The 26,329-nt window shown below is 42.9% G+C and overlaps 1 protein-coding gene across 6 annotated transcripts in view; it reads right to left on the bottom strand.

Annotated features, from left to right (window-relative positions):
• RALGPS2 (Ral GEF with PH domain and SH3 binding motif 2) overlaps positions 1-21,668 on the bottom strand; it is a 281,794-nt gene extending 260,126 nt beyond the window's left edge. For 3 of the 6 annotated variants that reach the window (XM_030571857.1, XM_030571855.1, XM_030571854.1), the window contains exon 1: positions 20,486-21,667. The gene's annotated coding sequence lies outside the window, so the exon portion shown is untranslated. Of the gene's footprint in view, positions 1-20,485 lie in introns of all 6 variants that reach the window. The other 3 variants (XM_030571853.1, XM_030571859.1, XM_030571858.1) reach the window with 2 other exon arrangements.
• Between the last annotated feature and the right edge of the window lie 4,661 nt (positions 21,669-26,329).

The following is a 26,329-nucleotide window of genomic DNA, read 5'->3' as shown; positions in this document are numbered from 1 at the left end:
TAATGCTGCCCTCTTCTTGTTTTCATCACCTGAAAGCGGAAAACAGGAGTTCGCATGGCACTGTTGTAGCCAGTGTCATAAGATATTTACATGCCAGATGCACTAATGATTCATATGTCCCTTTATACTTCACCACTACTTCCAGGGGACGTGCTTTCATGTCGAGGACGGTTTCTGCTCAATAACAATCCAAAGCAGCGCGGTCCGACATGTTCATTTTCATCATCTGAGTCAGATACCACCAGCAGAAGACTGATTTTCTCTTCTGGTGGTTCGAGTTTTGTAGTTTCTGCATTGGAATGTTGCTCTTTTAAGACTTCTGTAAGCATACTCCACACTTAGTCCCTTTCAGATTTTGGAAGGCACTTCAGATTCTTAAAACCTTGGGTCAAGGGCTATAGCTATCCTGAAAAATCTCACATTGGTACCTTCTTTCCATTTTGTCAAATCTACAATGAAAATGTAGGATAACGAGCCTTGTAGATAAAGGAGAAGCGGTGGATGTGATATACCTAGACTTTAGTAAGGCATTTGATACAGTTTCGCATGATATTCTTATAGATAAGCTAGGAAAGTACAATTTAGATGGGGCTACTATAAGGTGGGTGCATAACTGGCTGGATAACCGTACTCAGAGAGTTGTTAATGGCTCCCAATCCTGCTGGAAAGGTATAACAAGTGGGGTTCCGCAGGGGTCTGTTTTGGGACCGGTTCTGTTCAATATCTTCATCAACGATTTAGATGTTGGCATAGAAAGTACGCTTATTAAGTTTGCGGACGATACCAAACTGGGAGGGATTGCAACTGCTCTGGAGGACAGGGTCAAAATTCAAAATGATCTGGACAAATTGGAGAAATGGTCTGAGGTAAACAGGATGAAGTTCAATAAAGATAAATGCAAAGTGCTCCACTTAGGAAGGAACAATCAGTTTCACACATACAGAATGGGAAGAGACTGTCTAGGAAGGAGTATGGCAGAAAGAGATCTAGAGGTCATAGTGGACCACAAGCTTAATATGAGTGAACAGTGTGATACTGTTGCAAAAAAGCAAACGTGATTCTGGGATGCATTAACAGGTGTGTTGTAAACAAGACACGAGAAGTCATTCTTCCGCTTTACTCTGCGCTGGTTAGGCCTCAACTGGAGTATTGTGTCCAGTTCTGGGCACCGCATTTCAAGAAAGATGTGGAGAAATTGGAGAGGGTCCAGAGAAGAGCAACAAGAATGATTAAAGGTCTTGAGAACATGACCTACGAAGGAAGGCTGAAGGAATTGGGTTTGTTTAGTTTGGAAAAGAGAAGACTGAGAGGGGACCTGATAGCAGTTTTCAGGTATCTAAAAGGGTGTCATCAGGAGGAGGGAGAAAACTTGTTCACCTTGGCCTCCAATGGTAGAACAAGAAGCAATGGACTTAAACTGCAGCAAGGGAGATTTAGGTTGGACATTAGGAAAAAGTTCCTAACTGTCAGGGTAGTTAAACACTGGAATAGATTGCCTAGGGAAGTTGTGGAATCTCCATCGCTGGAGATATTTAAGAGTAGGTTAGATAAATGTATATCAGGGATGGTCTAGACAGTATTTGGTCCTGCCATGAGGGCAGGGGACTGGACTCGATGACCTCTCGAGGTCCCTTCCAGTCCTAGAGTCTATGAGTCTATGTTCTTAAACAAACAACAACATGTGCTGAGTCATCATCCGAGACTGCTATAAAATGAAATATATGGCAGAATGCGAGTAAAACAGAGCAGTGGACATACAATTCTCCCCCAAGGAGTTCAGTTACAAATTTAATTAACACATTATTTTTTTTAAACAAGCGGCATCAGCATGGAAGCATGTCCTCTGGAATGATGGCCAAAGCACGAGGGGGCATATGAATGTTTAGAACATCAGGCACATAAATACCTTGCAATGCTGGCTACAAAAGTGCCATGCGAACGCCTGTTCTCACTTTCAGGTGACACTGTAAATAAGAAGCAGGCAGCATTATATCCTGTAAATGTACACAAAATTTGTTTGTCTTAGTGGTTGGATGAAACAAGGAGGAGGACTGAGTGGACTTGTAGACTCCTAAGTTTTACAATTTTGTTTCTAAGTGCAGTTTTGTAACAAAAAAATCTACATTTGTAACTTGCACTTTCATGATAAAGAGATTGCATTACGGTACTTGTATGAGATGAACTGAAAAACACTATTTATTTTATCATTTTTACAGAGCAAATATTTATATTATTTGCGATTACAAAAAGCGAGCACAGTATACTTTGTATTCTGTGTTGTAACTGAAGCCAATATATTTGAAAATGCAGAAGAACATCCAAAAATATTTAACGCATTTCAACTGGGATTTCCTTGTTTAACAGTGTGATTAAAACCATGATTGATTGTGATTAATTTTTTTATCATGATTATTTTTGAATCAATCATATGAGTTAACTGTAATTAATCGACAGCCCTAATTGGAATATAATTATTGTACTCACATTTCAGTGTATAGTATATAGGGCAGTATAAACAAGTCATCTGTATGAAATTTTAGTTTGTACTGCCTTTGCTAGTGCTTTCTGTGTAACCTGTTGTAAAACTAGGCAAATATCTAGATGAGCTGATATACCCCCAGGAAGACCTCTGCGTATCCCCAGGGGTACATATACCCCTGTTGAGAACCACTGGTCTACAACTCCACTGTACTGTGCCATGTTTATCTCTGAAATTGTCACTATTGTAAAAAAGCTAAAATAGACTGCATGACTACTACACTACATCCTCTTAGGGAAAATTGATGTGGAGGCAGTGGGGGTGAAACCCATCTCTTATTGACATGTCATTCTTTGTTTTGAGCTAAGCAGCTAGCTCTTTTAAATACATTAGACCAATAAAGTAAACCCCTAAGGACACCAGTCCACTCTCCTTTCCATTAATGTATGGAACTTCCATTAGTACTGCAAGATGTATGCACAAGTGCATGGGTGTCGAGAGTTTAGACACCCTCCCCTCCTCATTTATGAAAAATGACAAAAAAATTCATTACTGTTCACATAAAGCCATGCTGTTTTTAAAAAAAAAAAAAAAAACATGTTCAATACACAGATATTTGGCATTTCTCTCAAGTCATACTGGCTAGTTCTCCACAAGATCATGGAGATGCCCTACTGACCTAGAAGTAATAGACATCTGACCTCATTACTCCCATGCAAGGTAATAGGGAAAGAGGACACCAAGAGCTGGAGAAAAACACCAGCAACTACAATTTGCAGTTGCTCAGGCACACCCTGTCTCCCTCTCAAGGAGCAAAGCCAGCTAGACATCTGCCCCATTCAGCAGAAGTCAGCCCTGAAGTCTAACACCTAGAAGGAGCTAGAGTAAACCAGGTACGTCTATGCTGCAAATTAAAACCCGTGGCAGTGAGTAGTCCCCGTCAATTGACTGGGGCTTGCAGGACTAGAAACAGCAGAGCAGAAGTTGGGGTTTGGGCTGGAGCCCAGGCTCTGAAACCCAGAGAGGAGTGGAGCATCTTGGAGCCTGGGCTCCAACCCAAGCAGGAACGTCTGTCTGTACTACTATTTTAACTCCACAGCCCAGGTTCTGACAGCCCAAGTCAACTGACCTGGGTACACAGATCAGAGACACAAGTTTCCTCTTTGTCATGTAGAGATATTCAGAGCGTCTCTGGGGAGTAAGGCAAATCTGCCCTCTTCTTTCTTTCCCACAAAAAGGTAAAGGGAAAGTGGCTAGTAAACCTCATATGTCTTCTAACTCCATTCCTCCCCATTTCCTTTTTGACTAAAGACTACAGTTTTAGGGAGAGACTGGGAAAGCCAGAGTCTGTAAAACTGTAGAAATTGGACAGGATAAAAAAAAAAATTATGAAAAATATAATACCAGCTGGCTCAGAGAGCAAATGCAGTAGTATAAATCTCTTGAGTAAGAAGTACTTTTAGGTTGTACATACAACCCTCAGCCTTTGAACATACTCAGCAATTTTTCTTTACGCCTTCCCATGAGACTGCATTTGTAATTTGATGATTGTATACAATAGGTTAGAGAGACAAATCAGTTGCATCAAAAATATGAATCATCCCAAACCTTGAATGTGAACAGACTTACCCTGATTAGTTTTACAATTCCAAGAAGGCTAAATATGTCTCCTAGTATCACACTGATGCCACACATCAAACTATTGTTACATGGTAGTGATACCTGTTCAAGGTGATCAATTCACAGATTCCATCCCACAGTGGATTTCCCATTCTATAAGCAGTCTCAGTTTTTCCTTACAATTGCACTTGGCGGGAAGTTTTTTGCATTAATAGCATGATTTAATAGTTTTCATACCAAGATAAAAGCGTCAAACTGAGGTATAAAAACGGTTACTAACCTTCCATAAGCGTTGTTCTTTGAGATGTGTTGCTCATGTCCATTCCATGTTAGGTGTGTGTACACCATGTGCGCTGTTGCTAGAGATTTTCCCCACAGTGGTATCTGTAAGGGTCAGCTCAAGCACCCCTGGAGCCCCATCTCGGGGACCAGGACTGCCCTGTCCCAGCGATGGGTCCTCTGAGGGGACCGTTATCTAACTCTGCTAACTATACATGACTATACTAATTATGTACAAAACAAACAAACAATCAAATTCAACCACTGGAGAAGTCTTGCAAACACAAGGGAGAGAAAGTCATTCCAGCAACCATCACAGGCGGTAAGAAGGAACAGAAAGGGCCCGGAGCCAGCAGCATCCCTTATGCCACCATATGGGGGTGGGACTCCAAGGGTCACTAGAGCCAGCCCTATGGATACTACTGGGGGAAAGTATCTCTAGCCTGCTTCTTGCTTGCGCATATATATACATATACATATACATATACATACACACCTGCCCCTGGAAATTTCCACTACATGCATCCAACCAAGTGGGTATTCACCCAAGAAAGCTCATGCTCCAATAAGTCTGTTAGTCTATAAGGTGCCACAGGACTCTCTGCTGCTTTTACTGGGGAATATCTCTGGCGATAGCGCATGCAGCACGCACACACCTAAAATGGAATGGATATGAGCAAGCACTTGAAAAGAATGTTTAGGACTAATACTTCAACATTACCAAAACCGGTTAAACAGTGGGTCTCTCAAAACACAATATACAATATGTTCTCAGAGTCTAATAATCTGGGATTCTTTTGTGGAATTAATTTGAGTCTTAAATCCTAAATATAAGATGTAACTTCAACATATATTTTGCTCCAAACATCCACAGCTATTTCCAAAATTTCTCCCCACAGTCTTGTCTACTCTGGATTTCAAAGTTACCATAAGTCAGCCACACTGTTTCATTAGACATATAGGAGCATTTTTTGTTGAGTTTACCTGAGCTGCATCATCGTAATATGATCCTATTTCTTCAATTCACATTTAAATACCAACACATAATGTACAATAGAAACTGTGAATTATTTTGTTGCCATTATTTCAGTTACTTCCTTCCCTCTCAGATCATTCGATTCGTTCTTTTTGATAACGCACAAGTTCCATTGCACTTGTGATTGTACCATAAATATAAATCTGAAAAAATCTGTTATGCGCATTCTATTTTCTACAAACTGAAGTCTCATATACATTAATTACTATACACAATTGCAATTTCTCCTGGAAAGAGTACTTGTGAATTAGCTTTTATTTTGAAATATTAATTAGGTTCCTCAAAGAAAACTTCAAATAAATTTGCCTTTTTCCTGGAGCTGTCATGATATTTGACTTCTCAAAAACATTAATAAAATACTAATAAAACACAAGTTGTAGCAATATATGCAACTTGGACTGTAACAATAAGTTAGTCACGCAGAGCCAAGTTTCATAAATGCACTGTTGGCATTTTGTTTTTAAAAAACAAGCAGAAGACCCTACATGCAATTAGACATTCAATAAAGAACAATCTGCAGGCACACTTTCTAAAGAAGATTATGTGATAATATGAAGGAATTACCGACTTTCCTCAAAAGCATAAAAAGACTGTACTCTTGCTTTATACTTCCAAAATAGCTTAATTATCCAGCCTTTTAATATCCCTGAACAGAATATACCTTCTCTTTACAATTGAACTTACATCCATTTCATATCTGATATTCACTTCACAGAAGACTGAGCAGAAACAAGGAGAGTATCGACTTGCCATTTGGATTTGTTTTAGATTAGGTTTGCTCTCCTTCACAAGCTCCCTCACATTGTATTTTAACTAGGGACTTGGCTACACTACAGAGTGTATGGCTACATTGGAATTTCACAAGCGCTACCCCGGCAGCGCCGCGGGGAGCGCTGCCGTGGCAGCGCTTTGAAGTGTGAGTGTAGTCAGAGCGGCAGCGCTGGGAGAGAGTTCTCCCAGCGCTGCATGTAAACCCACATCCCTTACGAGTGTAGCGTGCAGCGCTGGGAGCCGCTGCTCCCAGCGCTGCTGCCCTGATTACACTGACGCTTTACAGCACTGTATCTTGCAGCGCTCAGGGGGGTGTTTTTTCACACCCCAGTTGCAGCGCTGTAAAGGTGAGTGTAGCCAAGGCCAGAATTGCAGCGCTGGTGAGGGGGGTTACAGCGCTACAACTTAGGATGTGGCCACACTTGCAACAGCACAGCCAGCGCTGCAACTCCCTGGTTGCAGCGCTGGCTGTACACCCGGTCGCGCCTCGGGTGTAGAAGATCCAGCGCTGGTCAGCAAGTGTAGACACCCACCAGCGTTTTTATTGACCTCCGTGGCATAAGTAGGTATCCAGCATACCTTAGAAGCCTCTCTGGTAATCATGCAAACTCCACTGCCTGGGCTCACCTGACCCTCCTTTAAATGCCCCGGGAATTTAAAAATCTCCTTCCTGTTTGCTCAGCCAGGTGTGGAGTGCAATTAATCAATCAATCAATCAGCAAACATGCCTCCATGCACCAAATGAGCCCCAGCAGGGACCAATGCAGAGTTGCAGGACCTCATAAGTGTTTGGGGAGAGGAGGCTGTGCAAGCACAGCTGCGCTCCAGAAGAGAGAAATTATGATACCTATGGGCAGATATCGCAGGTCCCTGATGAGAAGGGGCCATGAATGGGACGCGTTGCAGTGCTAGGGTCAAAATAAAAGAGCTGAGAGTGCTTACTGCAAAGCTCATGAGGGAAATCGCCCGCTCAGGAGCTGCCCCACAACCTGCCGTTTTTACCAGGAGCTGGATGCCATACTTGGTGGGACCCCACCGCCAATCCTAGGAGCACAATGGAGAGTTCAGAGCAGGGAGAAGTGGGGGAGGGTGTAGAGGAAGGCGACAGTGAGGCTACTGGCGTGGAGGGAGACACCCCGGAGTCCCAGTACCATGCAGCCAGGAGCTCTTCTCAAGCCAGGAGGAGGCTAGCCAGTCGCAGCAGCAGAAAGTTGATGGTGAGGAAGAAACTGAGGATCATGCTCAGGATAAGCAGATTTTTATGTTTTGGGAGAGGAGGGTTTGGGTTATGGCTGCCTGCATGCATGCCTAAACGTGGAATAGCCCATTGATTTGCTCTATCACGTCTCTGTAATCTGCCTCGGTTATCTCTTGAAAAGTTGCAGCCAGAGCGTTTTCAATTTGCTTTCTCAAGCTGATCGGGAGAGCCACCGTGGTTCTTGTCCCGGTCAGGCTAACTCGTCCGATCCACTGTGCAGCGAGGGGTGGGAGGACCATGGCTGCACACAGGCAAGCTGCATAGGGGCCAGGGCGGTATCCACATTACTGTAGAAGACCCTCCTCTCTTCCCAGGTAACACGCAGCAGTGATATGTCTGGCAGTAGGAAACCCTGTTGAGAATTTAGGGATACTTGAGTGCAGGGCGCCAGGTTCGCGTTTCCCCAGCCCATTGCACTCTGTTGTTTACCACCCCTCACCTCCAGCACGTAGCCAAGCCACGCGGTGGGCTTCCGGTGTTCCCCACCCCCCTCCTAGCACGTAGCTAGCCCCGCGGTGTGCTCCAGTGTTCCCCACCTCCCTCCCAGCACGTAGCTAGCCCCGCAGTGCGCTCCGGTGTTCCCCACCTCCCTCCCAGCACGTAGCTTGCCCCGCGGTGTGCTCCGGTGTTATGCACCCCCCTCCAAGCAGGCATCCAGCACCGCGGTGCGTTCCCCCCCACCACCACCACCAGCAGGACGGCGTGAAAGCCAAAGCCCAGCCCTCCCCCACCAGCAGTTCGCCACCTTTCTGTTCACTACTGTCCCCTGTTCAGGGCACCAGCTACCTCCTGTACCCATTGCAGATAAACCCCAGTGACCCATCTCACTCACCCATTCCCACTCCCAAGGGGAACTCGGGGGAAAACCACTCACCTCATTGCTCGCCATGACTTTAGCTTCCCTGCCCTCTCTGTGTTATGTGAGGTATGTGAGAAGGATGCCACCAAAAGTCTAAAAAGTCCTTCACTGTGTGATAATAAACAATGTAGCCTCTGTGTATTACATGGTTCTCTCTCTCTTTTTTCTAGTGACCTTGACTAATGCAGCCAGATCACCGGCCTCACGTAGACTGCAGAACTTGAGACGAAATCCCAGAAAATCAAAAGAGGAATTGATCAAATCAGTTATGAGTCACTACAACAGAGAAAGTAGGAAGACACAGGAATGGAGAGAGAAAATGTATGAATGGAGACAGAGTGTACATGAATGGAGGCAAACAGAAAGCAGGAGAAAGGAATTGTCTGCCAAAAAAACCACAAAGCAAATGATAAGCCTCCTGGCTCGCCAAACTGAGTCTTTCGAGTCTCTCGTAGCCATGCAGACAAATATGTACCGTTGTAACCCACAGCCCTCCCAAAGCCCTCTTTCTTGTTTCCCAGTATTTCCACAAAACAACTTTCTCCAGCAGCCAGTTTCTTATTACCCCCAGCTGCCCCCAACACCTGTACGATCACCAACCAGCCCTGATAACTATAATTCTTACCCTGTTCACTCCACCCCCATTACCCTGCAGCATAGTAATCCTGAAGTGCAGCAGACATTGAATAGTGATCAAAATAGGACATATTCAAACCTGTGAATGTACAGTCCACCACCCCAACCCCCTTGCCTTTTATGTACTGTATGTTGAATAAAGGATTTTTTTTCTTTTTCACTACGTTATATTATTGCTGAAAGTGGTAAATATTGTACCCCAAGGTACAGCAAAGCACATCAAATCCACCAAACATTACTGTTGGCTCTCAGCATCAAATTGCTCCCTTAAAGCATCCCTAATCCTTGAAGCCCTTTCCTGGGCCTCCCTATTAGCCCTGCTCTCTGGCTGAGCAAACTCATCCTCTAGGCGTCGAACCTCGGAGGTCCATTCCTCACTGAATCTTTCACCCTTCCCTTCACAAATATTATGGAGGGTACAGCACGCTGATATAACAGCGGAGATGCTGCTTTCCCCCAAATCTAGCTTCCCATAAAGACACCTCCAACGGGCTTTCAAACGGCCAAAAGCACACTCCACAGTCATTCTGCACCGGCTCAGCCTGTAGTTGAACTGGTCCTTGCTCCTGTCAAGCTTCCCTGTATACGGTTTCATGAGCCATGGCATTAAGGGGTAAGCGGGGTCTCCAAGGATCACAGTGGGCATTTCGACATCCCCTACTGTGATCTTGCGGTCTGGGAAAAAAGTCCCGGCCCTCAGCCTCCTGAGCAGGGAACTGTTCCGAAAGATGCGTGCATCGTGCACCTTTCCAGGCCATCCTGAGTAAATGTCAGTGAAACGCCCACGGTGATCCACAAGCGCTTGCAGAACCACGGAGAAATACCCCTTGCGATTAACGTACTCTGATGCCAGGTGGGATGGTGACAGAATAGGAATATGCGTCCCATCTATTGCCCCTCCACAGTTAGGGAAACCCATTTCTGCAAAGCCATCCACAATGTCCTGCACATTCCCAAGAGTCACAGTTCTTCTTAGCAGGGTGCGATTAATGGCTGTGCAAACTTGCATCAGCACCATTCCAACGGTAGACTTTCCCACTCCAAACTGGTTCGCCACCGATCGGAAGCAGTCTGGAGTTGCCAGCTTCCAGATTGCAATAGCCACCCGCTTCTCCACTGGCAGGGCAGCTCTCAATCTCGTGTCCCTGCGCCGCAGGGTAGGGGCGAGCTCAGCACACAGTGCCATGAAAGTGGCTTTTCTCATCCGAAAGTTCTGCAGCCACTGCTCGTCATCCCAGGATTGCAGGATGATTTGATCCCACCACTGAGTGCTGGTTTCCTGAGCCCAAAGGCGCCGTTCCACGGTGCTGAGCACGTCTGTTGCTGCCACAAGCAATTTAGTGTCTTCACCGTCAGGCGATTCAATATCATCGTCTGACTCCTCACAGTCACTGTCACTCTCACTTTGCAGCTGAAGGAATAGCTCCACTGCCATGCATGATGTGCTGGCAACATTCATCAGCAAGGTCCTCAGCAGCTCAGGCTCCATTTATAACAAAAACCGCAGAAATCGCGCTGCAGAATCACAATGCCACCAAACTGCTCGGAATGTGTAGCAAAGCACCACGGGGCGCTGGAACAGGAAGCGGAAAGACCCGCACACTTCCTTCCCCTTCCCACAAGCCACAGCGCCAAAATGGGACGAGGTGCTCTGTGGGATAGCTGCCCACAATGCACCACTCCAAACAGCGCTGCAAGTGCTGTAAATGTGGTCACACTGCAGCGCTGGTTGCTGTAAGTGTGGCCACTCTGCAGCGCTGGCCCTACACAGCTGTACTAACACAGCTGTAACTACCAGCGCTGCAAAACTGTAAGTGTAGCCATACCCTCGGTATTTGTAAAACGCCAACCAGGGTGGTGTCTAGGCACCAGAAGAGCAATTCAAAGGCATAAGAAAATCCCAAACAGGAATTCTGTACAGGTTGCTGTTACTTTGGGCAGGTCTACACTATGGGACTAAGTCAACCTAAGTTATGCAACTCCAACTACGTGAAAAATGTAGCCGGAGTTGACGTACCTTAGGTTGACTTATTGTGATGTTTACACCACATTGGGTTGACGGGAGAAACTCTCCCATCGACATACCTTATGCTTCTCGTTCCGGTGGAATACCAGAGTTGATGGGAGAGCAATCAGTAATCGATTTAGCGGGTCTAGACCTGCTAAATTGACCCCCAGTGGACCGATCACCACGCATCAATCCCCTGTAAGTGGAGACAAGCCCTTAGAAGGTGAGCATTTCTTTTTCCTTTTGTATTTGTAAAAACTCTGTGGACAAAAAAGTGACTGACTGCGATTCATGGGGACGAACAAGGCCTTATCTACATTAGAAAAGGTTTGTTAGCTATACCGGCAAATCCCATCCCATCTCCTGCATACAAGGGGGCGGGGGGACAGCTTATACTAACGCTTTTCCCAGTATAGCTTACGTCAGTTCCCCAAATGAAATAAATTACACTGGCAAACGGACTTTTTTGCCAGAATAACTGAGCCTACTCTATGACTTTTTGCTGGTATAAAATTATAAAGAAGAACACTCCTAACCAATATTATTATACCAGCTAAAAGACCTACTATGGATATGGCCAAAACCTGCTTTTGACTTTGTCTGAAGTGCTGACAGCTACCTTACAATAAAATCCATCCAGTTCACATGCATTCGTGTGAATGCAGTTGAATAAAGATGCCTTACAGCTTATTCCCCTACACCAGTATAAATCACCTTTATATTGGTATAATTGCATTCACAAGAGTGTTATATTGCTTTAACTATTCTGGCATACATTTTATTTATTTAGATTTAAAATATTAAAGACACCTACCTCTGGCTCTAAGAGCCTTAATTATAAAATAAATGCATTTAAATTAAATCTCAACATCACTGAAATCACTTCTCCAGGAACTCAGCTAGCCAGCCAGTCATAATCTAGAAAGCAAACCCTCAGTCTTTTCCAAAGACCCTATCAAATAAGGATTTTTAGCAGCATGCCCAGGGAATCCCCAAATTCAGGCCAAGAAGGGGGAGCAAGTTTCAGAGACAGAGTCCTCTTAGGAGAATGCTCTAACAGCCAGCCCCCTTCTTTTATAACAAGGGGGATCCAACTTGAGAACCCCTGCTAATCAAAGCAGTAGCAATACGGCATAGGGAGCCAGGCAGTTTCAGGTCACAACCAACACATTAAACTCCATCTGGAACTAAATGGGCAACCAGTGCAGATCCCAGAGCACTGATGTCATGTGCTCCTAGTGAAATGACCCACTCAATAAGCAAGCCATTGTATTCTACACCAACTTCAGTCTCCAAATGGTTTTAAGATGTAGTCCCCATGCAGAGCGTATTGCAGTAGTCTAATATTAGAGGTGACAAAAGCATAGATAACAGTAGGAAGCATCACAGCTCAAAGGAAAGACTGCAACTTCCAGGCCAGATGCATTGAAAAGCTGACTGGGACACTGCTGTAATTCTGACTTGCAAACAACAACTGGGGATCTAAATATCACCCCTCAGTTGCAAACTCAATTAACTAACCGCAGATGTGCTTCTTTAATCATGGAGGCTGATTATATACCTTCAATGTCTCTTCAGTTGTTTACTCCAACCCATCATCATCATGTCAGTCTTATCTGAGTGGAGCCTCAGCCAGCTTACTCTCACCCATGTTCCACTCTCAGTTAGACACTGACTGAGGCCTTGTCTACACCACAAAGTTGCAGCGCTGGTGAGGGGGTTACAGCGCTGCAACTTAGGAGGTGTACACACCTGCAGGGCATTACCAGTGCTGCAACTCCCTGTTTGCAGCGCTGGCCGTACACCCGGTCGAACCTCGGGTGTAGAGGATCCAGCGCTGGTGATCCAGCGCTGGTCATCAGGTGTAGACACTCACCAGCGTTTTTCTTGACCTCCGTGGAATAAGCAGGTATCCCAGCATACCTGAGGAAGCCTCTCTGGTAATCAAGCAGGTCTCCTTCCCCGCGGTGTGCTCTCGCATTCCCCGAACCCCCCTGCAAGCAGGTCTCCTTCCCTGCGGTTTGCTCTCGCATTCCCCAAACCCCCCCGCAAGCAAGTCTCCTTCCCCGCAGTTTGCTCTCGCGTTCCCCGAACCCCCCTGCAAACCGCCCAACAGCGCTGCAGTGTGGCCACATCTAACACCACTTGCAGTGCTGGTTGCTGTAAGTGTGGCCACTCCGCAGCGCTGGCCCTATACAGCTGTACTAATATAGCTGTAACAACCAGCGCTGCAAAACTGTAGATGTAGACATACCCTGAGGAGCTGAACTGCATCATCCCAGACAGATATGAGAGAAGCCTACAGTTGGGTGTCAACAGCACACTGAAAAAGCTTAATTCTCCTAATGGCTCCATATACACATTGAACAAAAGGGGTGAAAATGGTACCATGCAGCACCCCACAGGACAGCTCTCCAAGAAGAGGGAGAATTGCCCACAACTACCCATTGAGATCTGTCCAAGAGGGAAAAAAACAAAGCCATTGAAGAGCAGTCCCATCCACCCCATAAGGGTTCATAGGTGAGTCAGCATCACCTTATCAAAGATAGTTGATAGATCTACTTTCTCCAGCATGGACACCTGGTCTTCATCTATTGTCAGGAGATGGACCAATGCAATGTCTGTGCAACAGGCAGGACTATATTAGATTGATACGGGTCAAAGAGATAAAAGGCATCTAGGTACCATGGGAGTTGTCCCCCCACAATCTTACCTAACTGACAAAGTGACAGGGAATCTGCCCCCTTCTAATCATAATATATTTCTATATCAATCCAAAGTAGTCCTCCTCTCTTCATAATTTACCAACTTTATTTTACTGTGTCTAATGAGCTATAAAAACATAACGGGAATTTTATTTAGCAATTAAAATACACTGTATATTCTTAGAAACAGATTCTCTGCTCTACATCTTATTCAATTATACAACCTTACAAAAATACCCAAGTGTTGTCAGTTATTAATCATGTGTGCAAGAGAACTGTGATGAATTTCATCTTAATACATTACTGATACTCCTACTTAAGTTTACTTTTATATTTTTAACTTTTGTATCAAAATTCAGATTTCAAGAGGCAGTAAATGGGGAAGAAGTTCAACTGAAACTTTATCCTAATTTAAGAATAAAAATTAAAAATATTTTTAATCCTTTTCATTCTTCACAATACATAGACATTTCTCATTTGAAGCACCTTATTAATTTTAACTTTGGAACATCTGGTAAATAGCAACCAAACGTGTTACCGGCAACGACTGAGTGAGGAATAACCAGTCCTTATATGGGTATATTTATACAGAGAGCTTTTATTTACACCAAATAATCTTTTTACTGCATAATGGATCTAAATTATAACAGTCCCTATGACATTCTCCTTATAACAATTTATTAAATTCACTGGACAGGCATCATATGAAAAGTAATGTGCTTAAACAAAATTTATGTCCTCTTTGTGATAAGAATACTTATTACAAAAATAAGAGTGAGATCCCACATGCGCACACACACTCAGCTGATGTAATCAGACTGTGCTTTCAAGCACTGCTTGAGACACTGATCTTAGAATATACTGCCTTAACCCACCATATCTCTCAATTCCATAACTTTCATTGGGGATCTGATAAGCATTGCACGGATTTAGCCAACCGGAAGGAAATGCAGATCATGGACCATACGCTCAGTTGCATCTGAGGAGAGGAATGAGAGTGTGGAGCTAGGTAAATATGAGGACCATCATTCAGTGCATGTATTGTTTTGTACTGAAGCCTAATATCTGCAGGAGTAAATTCTCTACTTCTTCAATCCACTGACATACAAAAGCTTCCTAACACAAAGGGCTCACGCAAAGTATTTCACATCCGATTTGATGACAAACTCATCATTTTTTTTCACTCCACTAGCTACAACAAAGATTCATGTATTTTCTCTGAAAATCTTAACAAAATACTGTGTATTTGTTTTCTTTGCTTGAAAACTGACCTAGTCATGGGATTATTATAAAAACTACCAAGTGATTCCCAAATTTAATTTGACTTTCCCGCCCAATATATAAGGGCAGACACTTAACAAAAATTCCAGAATGTCCAGTTTAAATCATTTCCTTTGTAAAAAGGTATGTTTAATTTTCTTCAGCTTTTCCAAAAAAAAAAAAGAGGCTCTTTTCTTTACCCTGACAGTTAACCTTAAAATTTTGAAAACAAAGATTTTTGAGGATCTTTTTTCTTATTAGTTAAATGAAGAGCAAAAAAGATCAGCCTTCTGATGACAGCCCTGTTGCAAATATAACTATGGATAAATATTGGTCTCTCCCTAACATTCTCTCCATCAGAGCCAACACATTAAATTTGTCTGATTCGGCTTTTGGGACACAAACCTGCTGTCAGACGAGTCTAAATTTTTTTATTTATACAACTTAGTTTGTATACTTTCCAAATAGTTTCAGGAGGCATTTTTAAGTATCTTCTTAAAAATTTTCTTTTATAACACTGTCAAATACAGGACTGTAAAAGACTCTCAAAACAGAAACATGTCATGATGTGTTTGTAGTGAAATATAGTACATGCATGCCTTAGTTCACACAAAAGCCAAGTAATTAGATTGATTACACCACCCAGCCCTAAAGCAAAGTTTTCAATTCAAATGGAAAGCAGGAGTTCAATTGGCTCAAAGTTCTGAGTAGGTAAAAAATCAATCAAGAACCAAATCTTGGTCACACAGAAATCAGTGGCAAAATTCTCATAAACTTCAGCGGGACAGAGATTTGGTCCCAACCAATTCTTTAAAAAATACAATTTACAGGGTTGGTAATTTCATGAGAAAAAATAGTTTAGGACAGGGTAAACTACCTGTTTAGGACACTGTCCTAAATACCTGTTTAAGCCAGGAAAAATAAAATTATTATTAGACATTAGTAATGTATTTTTCAGTAATTTTCATAATTTGATAAGAGTTTTGCAGTAATAGAGTCTGTTTAATTTTAATTAATGGAAATAAAACCAGAAACCTCATCCTAAAGCTGTATGCCATTGCCTGAGCTATCTCAAATAGAAACTGAAACTTCTGAAATCTGGGATTTCCTCTTCTTTATTTTGGGGGAAATTATGGTTTTAGAAAGATATGCATCAGGTATCAATTCCAAATACTGATGAAAGATCTGGAGTGTGTCAAGAGAAACGTTTAACTAAAAAAAAAAAAAATCTAGGTATCTTAAAGTCCTAATACTCCATTTTAATAAAGACAAAAATAAAATTTAAAAGAACAACAGGTTACTTACTGGTAACCAGGGTGGATAAAAAAATCAATGATTTAAAAAATCAAAAACAATCAGATTTTTTTTTAAACTTAATTTGGATTTTTTTGATAAAATGCTTTTTGAGGAAAAATATAGTTAAAGATAGTTTTAATTAAGATACTTTATAGCTCGAAGATATCTCATCATGGAATAGGGATTAAAAATTCTAATTCTATAGTATGCGACAATATATTAATGTAATGTTTAAGAAAAGTTTTGTGAATGAGTTCCAATAGTTCATGGATTAGGGACACAATCTTATAGAGTTCCAAGGGCTTCTGCATAGATTATTTAGGTTAATCTTTCTATCTACGCAACAGGACTCAGTGCTCAGTCTAGAACAGTGGTTCTCAATGTCAGTCCACTGTTTGTTCAGGGAAAGCCCCTGGTGGGCCGGGCTGGTCTGTTTGCCTGCCGCATCAGCAGGTTCAGCTGAGCACGGCTCCCACTTGCTGTGGTTCGCCGCTCCAGGCCAATGGGGGCTGCGGGAAGGATGGCCAGTACATCTGGCCACACAATGGTGGTTGCGGGAAGGATGGCCAGTACATCTGGCCACACAACTTCCCGCAGCCCCCATTTGCCTGGAGCGGTGAACCACGGCCAATGGGAGCCATGATCAGCCGAACCTGCAGACGCGGCAGGTAAACAAACCAGCCAGGCCCACCAGGGACTTTCCCAGAACAAGCGGCAAACCAACTCTGAGAACCACTGGTCTAGAAGATACCACCAGAGATGCTCAATTTTGCAGTTCTCAAACGGCAGATTTGTGTCTCCAAGGATAACGTGCTTCTTAACAGCAAAAATGTTTTTAAATAAATAATATAGAGAAGTGAGAAATAACAGATCTCAACCCTATTGTCCCTCTGCAAATTTGTGTACAGAGAGACAATCCCTTACCTCTCTCTAAAAGTGCAAAGTTTCAGAAAATTCAATAAATAGAAGATTGTTGGTGGCAGAACAGATCTAGACAAGAAGAAATCTGGAGATAAATGTGAGAAGGGAGGGACGGGCAGTAGAAACAAAAGAGAAACCTTTCGAGCAGCCTATTCCAGAACTCTTGAGGTCTTTCTGAGTGTAGCCTTCATTGATTTGAGATCTACCGTACCATTCTCTCACTAGAAGGGAAAACCTACCATGGCAGCAGATTGTAAAAGAGACCCAGTTTGGGAATAAGAACCATTCAAGAAATATATGTTTGCTGATGATGTTTTAAAGAAAGTCATACCAGTGAACTGGTGGAAGACACTTAAGTACTTGGATTCAGAGACTGTTGAAGTGATAATCTCACTTTTAAAGAGCAGTTTTTTCTGCTGGAGTAGAAAAAATATTTTCTTCCTTTGGACTAATTTGTTCCAAACTGAGAAATCGTTTGGGACCTGAAAAAGCAAGAAAGCTTGTTTTATTTTGCTTTTCCAGATTATGAGCAAACAAGAAAATGAAGGTGAAGATAACTGAGTTAGCTACAGATGCCAATATTTTAAGTTTCTCATGTTGACCTGGCTAGCAGAGATGACTTAATTTGGGTTTTTTTAAATATTTCATTCAATTATTTTAGTTAAAAATGATTAACAATAACAAACCTGATTTTAAAAAACTTGAATGTTTAACTACATTCAAAAATTCATATGCTTGTTTTGTTAAAATTCTGTATGTTTGCCACTGAAGAAAAAAAATCCAGAATACATAATATTGTTGTTTTAGTTAAATAAACAATTTAGATGTCTGTCTGGTGGTGTTTTCCTCCTAATACAGCATGGCAAGAAAATCCTCCAAATATTAATGATTAACCTGGTGAATTGGAGATAGTTCACCTCCCAATGACTTCATAAATATCTGCTTCATTATCTTTGGTAAATGAAATAACCAAACAATCATATATTGTCTGATATAGGTATAAAACTAATCTGAAAAGTTTTCAAAATAAATCACTTTTAAAATGTATAGTGTGTACCTTCTAAAAATGAAACATACCTCCATCTCTGAGTTGTGAAGAATATGTATTAAGGTTATAACAACCAACAAGAATGCACTTCTATGTAGAAATCCATGATTAAATCAAGTCTTCCTAACTAGTGACTTAAGTCATGATTTAAATCAAATTGATTTAAATCAAATCCACCCTGCTGGTAACTGATATTCTTTGAGAGTTGCTTCTGTGTATTCCCACTTGGGGGTTGGCGCCCATTGGCATCAAGCTCTTGGAATCCCTAGCAAAGCAGTGTTCTTTGGGACTACATGGTCACCCTCTATAGACATCAGACGGCCACCAAACACCTCAGTTCCTTCTCATGGAGCCAAATAGTATGTTAAGAATCTCAAGGAAAGGGAAAGTGTGAATGCACAGAGGCAACTCTCATACAACAATTACCAGAAAGTAGCCTCTCTTTTATGAGGGCCTCTTTGTACAGTATTCTGGCTTGTGGAAGAGTGGCAAGCAATACCACACAGAACACACCATGGACTGAGGAGTTCTTTATGTAAACAAGTACCGAACCACTGCTTGCTGAAATCTAGCATCAGAGGTTCCTCAAAGAAACCTAAAAAAGTTAACTCCATTAAAATAGTTCCCTATAGCAACTGCCAATCTTGAAATGAACCCAGTAAACAGTAGAACTGCAAGAGTTCATGAATTTTCTATTATCCAGATATTTATTTTTCTCACTTTATTTTCTCTTCAATTGGAATCCAGTGTCTCATCTGCCTCTTTTCTGTCTATATTAGCACACAGTTTTCCCTTCCCCCTACCATCCCAAACAAAGTAACTGCTGTGCTAAACTGCCTCCTCTGAGAATGCAGCTCTCTGAATATACTGGACTGTCTGTGTGAAACGGTAACTGAAGGAGTCTCCAACTGCTCATTTAAGAGCAAATGGTTGTCTGTCACTAGTCTGCCTGAGATAGTTACATCGAATTCTTTGCTTAGCCTACACATCCCTCCCAGAACCACCATGTCCAAAAGGACTAGTGTCTATGACCCAATACCTATTTCTGTTCTACTGCAGTGGTTTCCAAGTGCAGGCCAGTGGCATCAGGAGTGTTTAACTTCAGAATTCTGCCACCCAAACTTTCCCTCTTCCTTATAAAAGTCTCTATGATAGTGCAGCACTCCAAACCCATCGCAACCCATCCTAATTCAAAGAGTGCATGCTATAATCCATCTTGCAATCCAAACTGCTCCATAACCCCATCTCACGATCACAAAGACCCATTCAAACCCTGGGTGCTTTAACTCATCAACAAGACTATCTTAGTTACCTTGTACCTACACCTCACAACTAATGCATTCAAACCGCAAAAGCTCTAATTCTCTTAACACATAGACCGACCATTCCATACTGCTGTCAATAAGCAAAAGCTTCATTCAAACCATGCACGCTCTTACTCGCACCGGGTTTGAGCTACCGTGTATCCCCATCTAGCGATCACACACACAGACCGATTCGGAACACCGGCGCATTAACCTGGCCAAGAGTCAGGCCCTTTCAAACTGTGGGTCCTTTAGTCTGGCACGGGGGGCAGGCCAAGGTAGCCCACCTTCCCAACATGTGCCTTTTGACCCATATTCCCTATTCCCATCTAGCAGGGAGCCAGTCTCTCACTCTCCAACCCATCCTAGGCTAGGGCTTAAGCCGCTTCGCATACCCCTCTTGCCATCGCGCAGCCCCATTCAAACGGCGGGTGGGCTGGCTGAGTCGGGGACGCTCCCTACGCCCAGCTCACAAGCGCTCTCAGCCCCATCCCACCCTAGGAGATGGTCGGTCCCCCCGGCATGTTCACACACGGGCGGGAATTGGGCGCTCCAGCCCCATTCACACAGCGCACGCTTTGCCCTGGCCTGGCCAGGCTTAAGCCGTAACTACCCCCGTTTCACCCACCGCGCGCCCCATGCCACCACCGCCCAGGGACGGAGTCCAACTCCCCCGTCGCCCAGGCGTGTCTCTGGGGTGAGGGGGACCACACGCCTGGGTGTGGGTGGAGGGTGGAGTCAGTGATCCCATCCCCAACTCCAGAGCGCCCGAGCTGGGGGGTCCGGACCCTCCCCGGATCTGGGAGGGGACCGTGCGCCTCCAATCCCCGCCCGGCAACCCTGCGGCCCAGAATCCAAGCAGAGGCTTATCCTCCTTCCAGGGCTGCGGAGAACTGAGGAGCTGGACAATACCCAGCCGCAACTCCCGGAGAGGCGGCACCGGCCCGGCGGCCTCCCTCACGTCGGGGAAGTGTGTGTGTGGCGGGGGTGCATCCCCTGGCTTACCTGCGGAGGAGACGGAGCGAGGAAGGAACCACTCCGTCCGCCACGCGGGCTCCCGCGCTCGGGGCCGCTGCTGCAGCTCACCCGGTCTGGATTACTGTCATTCAGTAGCGGCTACCTGACCCGAGGAGGAGGGAACAGCAGACACCGCCACAAACAGAGAAGGAAGGGAGAAAACGCATGCGCATAAATTCCTCAATCTGTAGGGGGGGTGAGCCCACCGCGCAGGCGCGGGGTGATGAACGACCGCTCGCGCCCGCCTGCGATAGAACAATCTGCTGCGCAAGTGACTACGCGCGCGCCCGGCCTGACGGACCCAACGATCTCAACTGCCTAACCGCCGGTGACAGTGGAAGAGCTCGCGCTCAACTGCCGGGGGTCGAGGGCTTGAGGCGCGCGCACCCTCTTGCTACGGTTGGTCGCCACAGAGAAAAAGGAAGGAGCGGGCGGGGGGGGATGTAGCTACTCATAGCCCTCGCCAGTCATTGTTTCCCCATCACTCAAGTTCAGTGGGGCAGGTTCCAGTCCACAATACATTAAACACGTGGAACATCTCGAAGGGCCATCCCTGGATGCTACCTCAGACTGCTTTTAGGGCCCGTTTCCACTCACGCCTCTTGGGGAGCCTGCTTACTCTGTTCCAGACCACTTGAGTCCCTGTAATAATTCATCGTTCACATTTATACATCTTCAGGGGTGCTGCAATTTTTATAGTGGGGGTGCTGATGATGGAAATCATGTATTTGGTTTTTGTTACTACTGGTGGGTGCAGCAGCACTCCCAGAACCTCTAGTTCCAGCACCACTGTTCATCTTCGGCCTGCTTTACAAACATTGATCTCTCTCCTTAATTAACTGGCTGTTTTTTCTCCTCTGCCTCACTGAAGTCAGTTACTGCTTTGTTCACAGCTCATTTCAGAGATGTGTACATATACCGGCTAATCCATGAACTACCATCCAAACCCTGCCCCGCCTGCTATACATACATCATTTCTAAAAGAGAAAAGTACTGCCTGTAGTGATGACAGGTCCCAGGATGAAAAGTTCTGTCTGAGCAGACCACAGTAAATCAAGATGGAGCATGGAATGATTTTTATGAGGCTGTGTGCCCTGTTTTTTAAAATCTATAGCAGGAAACCAGGCAGAAGGGATTGGGGAAGATTCCACACAGAAGCCCCCCACTTCCACCTCTTAAAGCAGAAAATGAGAGGGAATGATGTTAGGGATTGCACCATAACAAGCAAATACTGTTTTTCTGATACTAATAAAAGTTCTGTGTTTGGTGTTACAAGAAAGCAATCCTTCCTGTTGTCACATGGCACAGTGTCAGAAGTTGACTCATTTTGAACCAGCATAAATGAAAGGAAAATTAAATACCAAATTTCAACTCTCCACCAGGCTTTCAGTGTGATAGGCCAATGGAGTGGCCTGAGTGGAAAGAAGGGTTTGCCAGATTTCTAACTGCAACAGAGTTTAGCAGTGATTATATATTCAATATTTAATCCAAGGGGAAGCAAAGCTGAAAATAATTATAAATCATTTTCCTTCACTGAAGGAAGAGATAACTATTTTGCCTCACTATGCATTTATAATTCTTAGAACGAGCTAGTTAAAATAGTGGATAAGGATAATTGGTGACAATTTACTTAGACTTTCAAATGACCTTTGGCAAAGTCTCTCGCAAGAGGCCAGTGAGGAAACTAAGTCTGAAGTGAGAGGTAAAGTATTGTCATGCATGAAAAATTGGCTAAGAGACAGGAAGCAGTAAAGGAATGAATGGTCAAAATCCTTCATGACAAAAGGTTAGCAGCAGAATGTCATTCAATTCTGTACTAGAACCAATATTGGTTAATATATTTATTAATTATCTGAAAACGGAGGTAAGCAATGAGATGTCAATATTTGCAGATGACAACATTATTCAGGTTAGTCAGGGCCATGGAAGATTGAAATCTTCAGAGGAACCTACCCAAACTAGATGAACGGGCAACATGAAGGAAAATTAAGTTAACCTTTGATTATTAGTTTGCATTTATAAATATTAATGTTCATTAGAGGGAAAAATCAAACTAGTTATACATGATGACCTCTTGAGGTCCCTTACAGTCCTACGATTCTGTGTAATGTGATTTAAATTAATTGTGTCAGTTTAGGAAAATGACATGGGCATTATTGTCCGCAGCTCAATAAAGATCCTTGATCAATGTGCAGGTAGAGATAAAAAAAAAAGCAAACAAAATGTTAGGCTGCATAAGGAATAGAGTGAAGAATAATACAGAAAATATGCGATTGTATACATGGTGCAGCCTCATCAGGACCATTATCGCCCATTTCACAAAGGATTTTGAAGAATAAGAAGAGATACATAGGGGGGTCAATAAGAACAATTAGAGTCATGGACAAACTCTTGAGTAGCCTAGGATTGTTTATATTAGCAAAGATGAATAACAGGCAGGGCCGGCTCCAGGGGTTTTGCCGCCCCAAGCAGCAAAAAAAAAAAAAAAAAAAAAGCCGCTATCGCGATCTGCGGCAATTCAGCGGGAGGTCCTTCGCTCTGACCGGGAGTGAGGGACTCTCCGCTGAATTGCTGCCGAATAGCTGGACGTGACACCCCTCTCCAGAGTGGCCGCCCCAAGCATATGGTTGCTAAGCTGGTGCCTGGAGCCGGCCCTGATAACAGGGGATGTGACAAAAATATACAAAATAATTAATGATCTGGCCAAGGTAGACTGGGAGATTCTGTCTCGCTATCTCAAGAATAGAAGGGGATATTCAATTACATTGAAAGGTGGTAAATCCAAAAGTGATAAAAGGAGAAACTTTTTCACAGAAGACATAATTAGGCTGTGGAACACAGTCAGAACATGACAATCTGGACAAGTGTTGAAGCTGGTGAAAATTGGATGTATAATCTAACGTTAATTCTTGTTAAATATATTTTATAGAACAAAAGTGGGTTAGGAGTTGATATGAGACTAGATGACTGGTACTTAAACAATTACAGGGGCCATTTGAGGAAGGTTCTAGATAGAAGCTGAACAATGAAGCAGAGAAAGTGTGTAGCATTAGATTACTACTTTTTTCTGGTTGAGTCTTTGGTGAGGAATCGCAGAAAGAATCGTTTTCTTCATTCTCACATCACAGTCCACTTCTCTATATGAACTTGTAGCTGCAGCAATCAGCTTCATTTTATGCAATTTGAGTGTGGCATTCAGGTCCCTGCCAAATTATCAACATTATTCCTAACTAACAAAGACCAATTGTTAAAGATCTGAAGAAAAACTTTTTTTTAAAGTTTCCCTCTTAAATTAAAATTACATTAAGCAGTGTACACCAGACAATTAATTTTCCCTTTGTTACATTAAATTCTCCACACAAAAATCTACATTTGCAGAACATTACAAGTTGCACTATTAACACTCAGAATGATAGGAAATGTCAGAGAGGACACAACTACATGAAAGTATAGTGTGACAAAGATTTACTGTTATGAATTTGATGTAATCACGATTGGCAAAGCCACAAGTGAGTTATGCCACTCATTTCAAATTAGAGCGACTAAAACATTTATAGTACACCACCATCACATCGTATTCTGTATCGTCCACATATCACAGAAAATTTTTTTTTATAAATCTAATCTATTTATCTATCCGGCAGCCAGATAGTCTTCTGGATAGGAATTTATTATTGTAGCATCTCAGAAGCTGTTTCTCAGACAGATGCATATCCTGAATAATATCAAAAGTGTGTATTTCTATGATTTCTTGTTTGGTTTGCATTTTGTGCAGAAGTATAACTATTCTGCATTTTTCATGTATCATCATCCTGGCAAATCCCAAAGGGACATGGCCTCCTTGCAAACCGAGTGCTGCATTATTCTTACAATTTATCCTCAAAACTGCCAAAGTACAAATATTACTTTATCCAACTAATTAATATACTTCAAAATATTTCAAAACTGTTTCTCTAAGGACTGAGAATTTATAGCCTGTTGAGTTGTAAGTTATCAATATATCTGCAATTGAACATGATCAAATACATTGAAAATTAAATGTTTCCATTAGCGGACATAAAATGTGTGTGTGTGTCTCCAGATGCAAGATACAGGGTACTTGCAATAAGAAATGTAAACGGAATGTTATTCAGAGTGCTATGGAAAGATAAATAGTCATTGACTTTTAGTCTTACACATTCCTACTTCCCTTCCAGTACATGATTCTCATTGGTGGCCTTGTCTGTGTTTTAGTTAAAATAGCAACCAGACCCAGAGCAATCCATGAGTTACTGATATCATCAGAATCTTCCTCTTTTCTTGAGTATGTTTAAGTTCGATGCAATACACATCGACAGTAGTCCTTAGTAAAAACTGGAAGACATTCTTTCATTAATCACAGTACAGTTTTAATTAAATTCAGTTAAATAAGAAGCTAATAATAAAAATTATCCCAATGGTTAACGTCTGCTAAGGCTTACACAATACAGTAGTTGCCAGTCAGCCACAGACTAGTACAAATGAACTGTGTGCACCATGCTACTATTTCCAGGTCTCCCAGTTAGAAGTGAAAATGCTATATAGGTTTTTATAATGTATTAATCAATTAGTATCTGAGCATCTTCCAACAGTGCATTAAGCAACATGATTACAAATCTGTCACACACTGTTTGTTCTCTCATCCTCTCCACAGAGTGAGAAGAGTTTTCAGTAGAGTGTCTTGTTTTGGTAGTGTATTTTTAAAAAAATATAAATCTATCTGTTGCTATGGGTTTATAGTAGAGAAGTCAAGGTCAAAGAAATGTGCCTTGCTCTTGTAGTGGAAAGCAATGCGGTTCAAGATGGTTCTTAGTTCCTGGAGGAGTTCATTCCACAGTCTCAGTCTGCAACGGAGAAAGTTCTGTCTTCTGCACAGACAAGCTTTACTCTTATTGTTGAGAGTTCCACTAAGCCACAGGATGGTAGTTGTCAACCATGGTCTTCATTCCAAATCATGAGACAATCTTTAGATATCCAGAGCCCAGGACTAAGGACTAAGAATTTTATTTGAAATTCTATGAGAAACCATGGTAGAGGGCAGAGGACAGGTTTGATATGTTTGTGGTAGCCTTTGTTGCTAATCCTTAGCACTTCTATGTTTTCCATTGAAGGGTTTCAAAGCACTTCATAAACACTAATGGCTGGGCTGCAGTTGACCCTTATGTGACTGCACAGTGGAGGAGAGGAAATAAGGAGCTTTCCTAATTTATGTGGCCGGCATAAGGACCAGACAGAACTGGTCATGCAATATGTTGTAATGTACAATGGAAATGTGGACTGTCCCTGACAGAAAAACATACCAGCTCAGAACTGCAAAGAGTAGGGTGACCAGATGAACCGATTTTATAGGGACAGTCCTGATTTTTGAGTCTTTTTCTTATATAGGCTCCTATTATCTCCCACCCCCGTCCTGATTTTTCACATTTGCTGTCTGGTCACCCTAGCTAAGAGTCATGTGGATAATGAGAACATACCCTTAGATACATGTTCAGTTATTTCTCAGCCCTTCTGTTGTAAGATTGGGTTGGAACTTTGGTGATACGACAGTAGTTAAATTTCATTCTCTTTTTTATCTTCCTCATATTGCATGCACCTCCCTCCCCCCTCTTTTAAGGACATATTTTTGAGAAGGTCTTCCATCAGACATTTCCACAGCATTGTTTCCCCAGCCTTTGTAGAGGCTTTTGTGTGCAACTGTGAGTCCAATTACACATCCTTACCATAAAGAATGCAGACACTGGCATCCCCAGAATCATGTGCCTTATGGAAAAAGGACTCTATTTGTAATAGAATTTAGTGATCATCCAAGGGAGC

This window comes from Gopherus evgoodei, chromosome 8 (genome assembly GCF_007399415.2).
Source record: "Gopherus evgoodei ecotype Sinaloan lineage chromosome 8, rGopEvg1_v1.p, whole genome shotgun sequence".
Taxonomy (NCBI): Eukaryota; Metazoa; Chordata; order Testudines; family Testudinidae; genus Gopherus; species Gopherus evgoodei.
This window is presented reverse-complemented; position numbering and strand designations above follow the sequence as displayed.